The following is a 10,484-nucleotide window of genomic DNA, read 5'->3' on the forward strand; positions in this document are numbered from 1 at the left end:
AAAAGTTATGTGAAAGTTATAGGAGTTCTTGCTGTATGGTGTATGATATGAAATGTAAAGCATAATCACAGTAATTATTAATCATGTCTTCCATCATAATCAAGGTATTTTGGAGAGAAATGAAACAGACTCGAGTCACTTTCAGTTTAAAGCACTGCAGAGGGGAGGTGTTGTGTGTCAGCTGATGCTTGTTGAAGCTCGTTAATGTGACATGCATCAAAGCAATTATGTCTCTGCACTCTCAAATAGGCCTATCTAATATAAGATGGTTTACATGGTATTATACTGTATCTGGTATTATATATATTTTTGGAGCTGTTGGAAATAACTAGGCTGCACTTGCGGTTGGTAAAGTCCAGATGACAAAAATATGAGGTTTGTGGAATTTATAGTTATGCAGTGTTATATTATATTTGTTATATTAGTGTCTATGTGTCCTCCTTTATAGTTAGTGAGAACTTCACTTCTCCCTTAAGCTTGCACAAATGTATTTATTTGTTTGTACAAAGCACTTTGTAATTGTTTTTTAAAGTGCTTTATAATTGTTATTTTAAACTAAAGATGATGGCCAATTTTGATGATACATGAGAAAAGAACATTAATAATGTATCATATCAATATCATAAGCCCAACATCATGTATGTATTGTGACATTAGTGTATCTTGACAGACCTAACCCTCCCCATCAAATACAACAACATGACATTTAAAACTGATAATATGTCCGATGTTTTGCTTTACACATTGATTAGAACATTACTGTAGTCAGTCTTGCTAAATGCACAGTGTAGTGTCTGTGGTAGTGTCAGTGGTAGCAGAATGGACAGTGTTCTCAACTTAGATGTGGGGAAACCCATTGAATCCTGGTCAGATTGAAGAAAGTTGAGTATTTGGTATTCAGTAGTTTACAACTTTTGTCACTCTGCACTTTTAATTATTAACTACAGTGACTACACTGTTGCCTACATCATGGGTTTTCAACTGGTGGTCTGTGGACCACTGGTGGTCCGTGAAGGTATTGCATGTGGTCCCTGACCATGCATTTAGTAATGTAGGAAAGTGAAAATTTGTATTATATTTTATTTTATCGACCACTAGTTGAGAAACAGTATGATGTATGATGACGCATAAATGTTGTCAGTTACTTGGAAGTCGGATTTCAAGAACTTCCACAGAAATGGGAGTTAGAATTTCCACAGAAATTCTCATGGAAATCGCAAGCTGCGTTCATGATTTTAGGCATTGTGTTCAAAACGGAGCAATCCTGCAAACTTTGGGAGCCAATCTTAGCCAATCAGGATGGAATCTGGAAAATCGGACAGATCCGTGTTGATCACATGACTATAGAGATACTGTGTACCGATTTGCGTGTTTTTTGGACAAAATCTGTAGGAGTAATATCCAAAAATGTGTTTTGCAAAAGTCGGCCTCATGGTGGCGCTATGACAGGCTGATCTGAAAAATGTGGGGGAGAGGTTCTGCTGTGGCATCCAGGGAGTGTGTGTGAAGAGTTTCACAGCGACCGGGCCAACGGTGGCGGAGATTCGCTGGTCACAGACAGAAGGACGGACGGGCGGACGGGCGGACGGACAGACGGACGGACAGGGGGTAAAACATACTATCTCGCCGGACAGGGGGTAAAACATACTCTCTCGCCATGCCTTCGGCACAACAAAGAAAATAATAGGCCAATGTGAAAAGGGTGCCATTTATTCCTAGGCCGTGCACGGCAATCGGACATGCATTCATGATTTGAGGCATTTTGTTCTAAAAATGTGTTTTGCTAAATTTGACCTGCTGGTGGCGCTATAACAGGCCAATGTTAAAAGGGTGGCATTTGTTCCTCAATGTAGTGCAAATGTGCATTCAAAGTTTCACCGCAATCGGACGCTGCGTTCATGATTCGCGGCATTTTGTTCAAAACGGGCCACTCCTGCAAACATTACATGTCAATGTTAGCCAATCAGGATAGAATATGAAAAATCCAACAGATTCGTTTTGATCACATGACTATAGAGATCATGTGTATCGATTTGCGTGAAATTTGGATCAAATCTGAATGCTTAATATCAAAAAATGTGTTTTACATAAGTCTGCCTCCTGGTGGCGCTATAAAAGGCAAATGTGAAAAATGCAGGGCAAAGGTTTTTCCTTGGCCTCTAGAGTGTGCATACAATGTTTTACACTGATCGGTGCAGTTATAGGTAAAAACACGAATCGGCCTGTTACAGCGCCACCATGAGGCTGATTTGAACATTTTCAAATGGCATTTCTTCCTCGGCCTACTGGGAATGAGTGTGCAAAATTTCACGGAAATTGCATGCTGTGTTCATGATTTGAGGCATTTTGTTCGAAACAGAGTACTCCTGCAAACTTTGAAAGGCAATTTTTGCCAATCAGGATGGAATATGAAAAGTCTGAAATGAGCCGTTTCTTTTAAGGATTTCTGGCCAAAATCTGTAGGAGTACTGTCCAAAAATGTGTTTTGCACAAATCAGCCTCCTGGTGGCGCTATAAAAGGCCTATGTGAAAAAGTTGGAGCAGAGGTTCTGCTCTGGCATCCAGGGAGTGTGTGTGCACAGTTTCGCTGCGATCAAGCCACCGGTGCCAGAGATTAGCTGTCCACAAAATGACAGAATGACACACGGACGGACGGACGGACGGACACACGGACGGACGGACGGACGGACGGACGGACGGACGAACAGGGGGTAAAACGTATTCTCTCGCCATGCCTTTCGGCCTGGCGGAGAGTCGGAGACAATAATCTCAAATTGAGTAAAAAGAAAAGTCACACACACACACACACACACACACACACACACACACACACACACACACACACACACACACACACACACACACACACACACACACACACACACACACACACACACACACACACACACACACACACACACACACACACACACACACACACACACACACAAACACACACACACACACACACACACACACACACACACACACACACACACACACACACACACACACACACACACACACACACACACACACACACACACACACACACACACACACACACACACACACACACAGAAATGGAACAGAACAGAAGCATGTGAATGATATTTGGTAATTAATCACATGCCTTGACTGGTCTTGCATAACAGGTTCCTTGTCCTGGCTTTGAATCATAGAATGATTGAAATATAGGGCTGGCATCAGATCTTCAGGGACCATAGTGGTATACCGAACCTATACATAAGACAATTCTATTTCAGATATATTGTTTTAAGTGCTCGTCACTGTCAAATGCATCTATTATCTGAGCATGAGAACATGCTCCAGCGTAGTATGATGGGTAGCTTGCCCACATGAACCGATCTTGAGGGCAATCGACACCATCATAATAGAGTATAGCTTTCCTCGCTCTTTCGGTGACGGTCAGCCCTATACGTATGTTCCCTCAGCCCTGCCGTATAGGTTCCCTCATGAAGCTTTGTACATCCCAAATTGGGCAATAATTTTAAAGCAGACATCTGAAACTTTGTTGGTGACACAATACTTATTACCTGTTTTCGGTTCCCACCCAGTATCCAAAATAGTTTTGCGTGGAGGGTTACTTCCTCTACCACTGGCACAAACAGAAGCGGCCTTGAACCCAGTGAGGCGTCCCCGAGTGAGTATGGTATATCCAGAACTAAAAGTAGCATTTCAAACATGAGAGCATGTATTTCTATGATATTCCATTTAATTGGTAAAATACTTGAAGGTTTCCAGGTAAGAGGTGAGAGGCACAACAGTCATTTTGATAAACCTTTTGTTCCTTGGTTCAGAGGCATTGACAACCTCTGTCTTGTCTTGATTATCAGAAGAAGTCTTTTGTATTCATTTAAACTAATCAGAGTAATCATTACTCCTTCCTGGGCATAGGTCACAGACAGCAAATGTGTAGTGATGGGAGCCAGGTCAAGATGGCTAAACAGTCAAATATATACACTTTTATTATTCTTCAGTCTTCGGTCTGCTGTGTGTAGTTAAAATGATTAAAGTCTTGATAACTATTACTTGTGTTGTTAACAAAGAGAAACGTCATTTAAGGAAAATATTCTGTCTTAAAGTAACTGTTGTCTTTGTTGACTCATTGTATTTCTAACTGCTGTTTGCAATTGTGAATGTATAGTGTGTGTGGACTTAATTTGAAGCTAATAAGATGTTAAACAAAGATTTCATAATATGAGCTTGTGTAAAAGTATAGTTTTATAGACAAGGGTTAAAGTAAATTGTCACATGTTTAAATCTAGGCGGATGCTAAATTCCTTGTGATGACTAAGAAAGGTTGGCCAAGAAGCCTTTTGTTTCTAAAAGCTTGTTTATGAGTGGTCGAGAAGGAGGACGGGGAGGAGGTCCTAAGTCAAATGTCTGTCTGTATAAAGTACAATGTTTTGGTGATTCAGGTACACTCTGTGATTGGCAATGCAGGTGTCAACGTCTGTAGAAATAAAAGCATTTCTATGGACAAACCCTCTTTTAAACTGGATCCTTGTTCTTCTTGCACTCAGGGAATAGTTATGGAATAGTGTTTTTCCTGTCTGATCAATGGACCAATATACGACATGAGGCATCAGCCAAGCGGTGTGAAGGCCACACTGTCCAGTGGTGTCAGAGTTCCACGCATGGTATCTGTCTGCCCAACCAGACAGGGTTGGGGTGACCATATTGCATTCATGATGTGTCCTATATTATCTTACCTGGATCAGAGAGCCATTGGTCTATGACTCAATGAGCGTGGTTGGTGCAGAAAGAAACCCCTCGTCTTCTCACACATCAATAGCGTTGCTGCGTCTTCTTTCCCTCCTTCAGCCTTGGTTCCTCATTGACTTGAAAATAAATGCACAGTTACGTTTTGGCTGTGAGTATGAGATGTTTGGACAGTACTAAAGTCAGCTGTCATGTTAGGAGCCATTTTTTTGTTGTACTTTTGTACCTTCATTGTTGTACAGTTGTACTTGAAGTTGTAACCTCCATGTTGTCCAGCTCCCTGTAAAGCTTTAATGTTTACATTTGGCCACTGTTTTTCCTCTCCTCTTCCCCCCTTCTTTTTGTTCCAATTTCATTCATTCAGCATCCTATTGCACTTGGCTGCAATGGAGCTTTGGCCCTACTTTGCTCTCATCAAGCTGTACATTGCTGCCCTCTGCAGGAGCTAACCTCCTCCTGCAGAGCTGGAGAACTGCCAGATAAACTCCTGAAAACAGCTGTTTCTGGCTCTGGCTGAAACTGCAGTTTCAGGATTTAGGGTAGGAGAGCAGTCTCTGGCTGTGCAGGAACCGCCTACTCACCTGAAAGCGCTCTTTAGAAACAGATGGGATAATATAGCGAACAGAAATTACACAGGGATTACTGTGTATATGTTAGAATATATTTTATACAGAGGGATTACATATATTGTATATATTTTGTATATGGGGCAGGGAATATTTGCATATATCTTTTTATTGTCTCGGCCAGGCCGAAAGGCATGGTCGAGACTATGTTTTGCACCCTGTCCGTCCGTCTGTCTGTGAACAGCTAATCTCTGGCGCTGTTGGCTTACGAAACTTTGCACACACACTCCCTGGATGCCAATTGAGAACCTCTGCCCCAAATTCTTCACATGGGCCTGTTATAGCGCCACCAGGAGGCTGCTTTTTGCAAAACACATTTTTTAACAGTACTCCTACAGATGGTGTCCAAACATCACGCAATGCAAAACATTGCTGGCCCACACTAACCTACCTGACCTGGAGGAGACCTGTGCTCAGAAGAGCACTTTTTCTAGTTTTATATATATTTTATGGAAGTTATCTGTTCCTAATAGTTGCCCTGGTTCAGTTGGCATGTCTTAGATCAGCATTGGATCTCTTCTTTGTTGTAATGGTGTCTGAGATGTGATTTATTTTTATTTGTGTGTTGTTTTGTTTGTTTTAATTTAACAATACTGTGAACATTCACCTTTTGCCAACCCATGTTGCATATGCTGGGGCTCCTTCCATATACATTCACCCCTACTACGCAGTTGTCATTAAATAATGTTGTCGGTTGTCTATCACCAGAGGTGTGGACGAGTACTTCGTCATCATTATTTGGTCAAATGTACTCCACTATACAGTAAGTAAAAGTAGCTCAGTCAAAATGTCAAGTAAGAGTAAAAAAGTAATTGCTTTTAAATATACTTAAGTATTCCAAAGTACATGATTTGAAAAATACTTAAAGTACAAGTAAAAGTAGAAATGCATTTCTTAATTTTGATATCAATGAATTAGTGTAATGTTTTCACAATGAATTTATAGGACCTTGTAACTCTTGTTTCAGCGAAGTACTGTAACTCTCTGAAACCATCTGCACTGCATGCACTGATGTGCTTGCTTGTAGACGTTATACAAAGCCTTCAGAAACACCTATAAAAACATAGAAATTACTGAGGAACCAGAACTAAATACTTTTACTCCTATACACCCATAATGTAAAAAAGAGGCGGAAGCCAGAAACACGGCTAGTAGTGATGCGCGGGTCGGGTTTTTTCATGACCCGCCCCGCCCCGCCACGGAACCCAACCCGCCTCAACCCGCCCGGCGAACCCATATATAAATCTATGGCTCAACCCGCCCCCCCTGCGGGTCGTACCTATAATTCTGTAAAATCAAGGTTAGAAAATAATCTTCAAGTATACACCCCAAGTGTATTCAAACTGTTTTATTGTTATTATTCTTATTCTTATTAGGAATAAAGCCAAAACAAGAGCATATGATTTTTCTTCTTTTTTTGCTTGTGAGAGCGGCTGACCCGCTCACCCACAGCCCGCATAATTGCCTCTGAAATCCTGACTCGACCACTCGCGCCGCGGGTTGACCCGCGGGACCCGTGGGTTACGGGTCGGCCCGCGCATCACTAACGGCTAATGTGAGAGCAGAAGTTAGGCCAATTGCATTTTAGGGAAGAAGAAAAAAGCCAACCTAAAGGCCAAACCGCACCAATGCAACTAGTCGCAACTCCATGCAACAAAACTGTTTTAAGGTCAACCACACCATTGCAACTCCTTGCAACTGCCATTGGGGTTAATGGTTGCAAGTAGCCTAGTTGCAAGTAGTTGCATGTTGCAAGGAGTTGCATGGCGAAACATTGTTGTGGATGTGGAGTGGGCTTAAAAGTACTCAACAAAACTGTTTTAAGGTCAACCACACCAATGCAACTCCTTGCAACTGCCATTGGGGTTAATGGTTGCAAGTAGCCTAGTTGCAAGTAGTTGCATGTTGCAAGGAGTTGCATGGCGAAACATTGTTGTGGATGTGGAGTGGGCTTAAAAGTACTCAGTACTTTATAGCCTTCCTAGAAATGTACTCGAGTAAAAGTAAAATATTTGTCTTGGAAATGTACTCAAGTAAGAGTAATACGTATCAAAAAAATCACACCCAGTGTGAAGTGGGCAGTGTGTGGTCATCACAACACGACTCACTTAAAAAAAAGTGAGTCGTCCATACTGCTATTCATAGGGCTGCACATGTGTCATGTGTTTCGCTAGCCAATCACAGTCCTGAATTTGCAAAGTCAGCCAATCACATTACAGCTAGTGGTGATGACACTAGCTGTAATGTGATTGGCTGACTTGGCAAAAGTATAGATTTGCATTGACTGTGGAAGGGTTAGGGTTGTAGACTGCGTAGTAGACTATTGGCCAATCACGGTGCAGGATTGGTCAGTGTCCAAAACTCACTTAATCAAATACTCAAGTAAAGATCCTCAGAATCTGTACCCAAGTACATTTACTCTGTTACTGTCCACCCCTGTCTATCACGATCTGTGGTAGTACTGTCTTTTCTAGTTTCTTGTGCAATTTGTTTGTACAGCACATCTGCCACTGGGAGTAATTATGTTGAATCTGTGGTAGTACTGTCTTTTCTAGTTTCTTGTGCAATTTGTTTGTACAGCACATCTGCCACTGGGAGTAATTATGTTGACATGAATTTCCACATGCACCAACATGAAGCTGCACCTGTGTTTTTGCGACCTGTAGCAAAAACAGGTGTTGTGGACAGAGCATCAGGCAGTGTGTGTGTGTGCGCGCGTGCGTGCGTGTGTGTCTGGAGCCAATCTCGCTAACTGATGGACCGATCAGCTGCAATTTATTTTGTGCATGCTGCTAGTAGGCCAAGGAACTCAAGAACCACAAGCCACAACTATTTTCTTCCTAACTAGAGAACTTGTCATTTTGCGTTCTCCTCAAAAAAAACTCACTTTTTGCGTCTACCTCCTACAGAATCTGTCAAAAAAACTGATTCGCTACAATTGGGACATAAGGCTCTGTTCCAGCTCTTGTGTCACAGTTTTGCACCATGTGGTTTTGTGCCTCCCAGATTTTCTTTTGCCTGGTGGTGTCCATCTTAGGGCAACCTTTGTGGTGCGGTCCTGCTCTATCCTCAGCACATGTCCTCCTAGGAGATTACGTCTGTGCGTAATCTCCTTGGTGATGCTCCGGCTCCCTGTTGTCTTGTACAGTTCATTGTTGGAGGCCAAAAGATCTGGCATATTCGTCCAAGGCATCCATTGTGAAACACACTTCCATTCTCCTTGTGTCTTTTTTGACCACTCGCTAGCTCTCTGAACCATACAGCAGAACAGACTTTACAATTGACATTGCTGTTGTATAGGAGCATCTTTGTTTTAAGGCTGTATAGCATGGACCTCCAGATGGAACGGGGTTGGGAGAAGGCACCCTTCCCAGCCTTGCTTTGATGTCTTTTGATGCCCTGCTGTCCTTACTGATGAGGCTGCCCAGATACGCGAAATCTTCCACAAACTCAAGTGGTTCCTCATTAACAAGGATGGTACAGTGTGGGGGTGGAGTTGACACACATCACTTGAGTTTTGGAGGTGTTGATACAGAGTCCAACCTGTCTCGCGAAGTCAAGATCTTCCAGCTGAAAGAAGAGTCCACTGGATGCCTCTGGGTCTGTCTGCTGTGGTGTTGGTAGTGATCCAGTCTATGGCAACAAAGAAAAGGAGAGATGATGCACCCCTGTCTCAATCCGGGCTGCACGGAAAACCACTCGATGTTTGTGGGAGGGGTCGATGTCACAAAAATCATGAAAGTATCGTCTGATTTACTCCAAATTTGAATCACACATTGAGGGGCCTCCACACATGTTTTTGCACCATGTGGTTTTGTGCCTCCCAGATTTTCTTTTGCCTGGTGGTGTCCATCTTAGGGCAACCTTTGTGGTGCGGTCCTGCTCTATCCTCAGCACATGTCCTCCTAGGAGATTACGTCTGTGCGTAATCTCCTTGGTGATGCTCCGGCTCCCTGTTGTCTTGTACAGTTCATTGTTGGAGGCCAAAAGATCTGGCATATTCGTCCAAGGCATCCATTGTGAAACACACTTCCATTCTCCTTGTGTCTTTTTTGACCACTCGCTAGCTCTCTGAACCATACAGCAGAACAGACTTTACAATTGACATTGCTGTTGTATAGGAGCATCTTTGTTTTAAGGCTGTATAGCATGGACCTCCAGATGGAACGGGGTTGGGAGAAGGCACCCTTCCCAGCCTTGCTTTGATGTCTTTTGATGCCCTGCTGTCCTTACTGATGAGGCTGCCCAGATACGCGAAATCTTCCACAAACTCAAGTGGTTCCTCATTAACAAGGATGGTACAGTGTGGGGGTGGAGTTGACACACATCACTTGAGTTTTGGAGGTGTTGATACAGAGTCCAACCTGTCTCGCGAAGTCAAGATCTTCCAGCTGAAAGAAGAGTCCACTGGATGCCTCTGGGTCTGTCTGCTGTGGTGTTGGTAGTGATCCAGTCTATGGCAACAAAGAAAAGGAGAGATGATGCACCCCTGTCTCAATCCGGGCTGCACGGAAAACCACTCGATGTTTGTGGGAGGGGTCGATGTCACAAAAATCATGAAAGTATCGTCTGATTTACTCCAAATTTGAATCACACATTGAGGGGCCTCCACACATGTTTTTAATTCATTTTTGTTATTTTCTGTGTTGCCACTGCTGTTGTACCCTACTGGCTCTGTGGCTCACCTGTCAGTGAGGATCCCCCACCGGGAGGACGCAGCGCCTCCATCCTACATTCTCCACTGACAGGCACCTTCCCAGCCCACAGAGTACAGATCACCGTCAGTGCCTGACTTCCCTCTCCCGAAAAAAGGGCCAATTGTGTTCATAGACATCAAACCAGATGCACCACGGTGTATTTAAACCCCAAGGCTCCACGATGGGGGGCATTTAACTCAAACCCATAGGATTAGGAGGCACCACAAATGAGACAAATGCGGGCACCAATATTCAAAAGGTTGAACCGTTATGTTGTAGAAATGCTATTCCCCCCCACAGCTTCCTCAGGTCATGGCATCTGCAAACCATGACTCACACAGACCTGGGTAGGCGCAGTGGATAGTTAAGTTATATTTATGTTTTTATCCAGGACTTTGGCTTTGTTGTTCTTGTT

Source organism: Gymnoscopelus microlampas (assembly GCF_963454915.1).
Source record: "Gymnoscopelus microlampas genome assembly, chromosome: 15".
Classification (NCBI taxonomy): domain Eukaryota; kingdom Metazoa; phylum Chordata; class Actinopteri; order Myctophiformes; family Myctophidae; genus Gymnoscopelus; species Gymnoscopelus microlampas.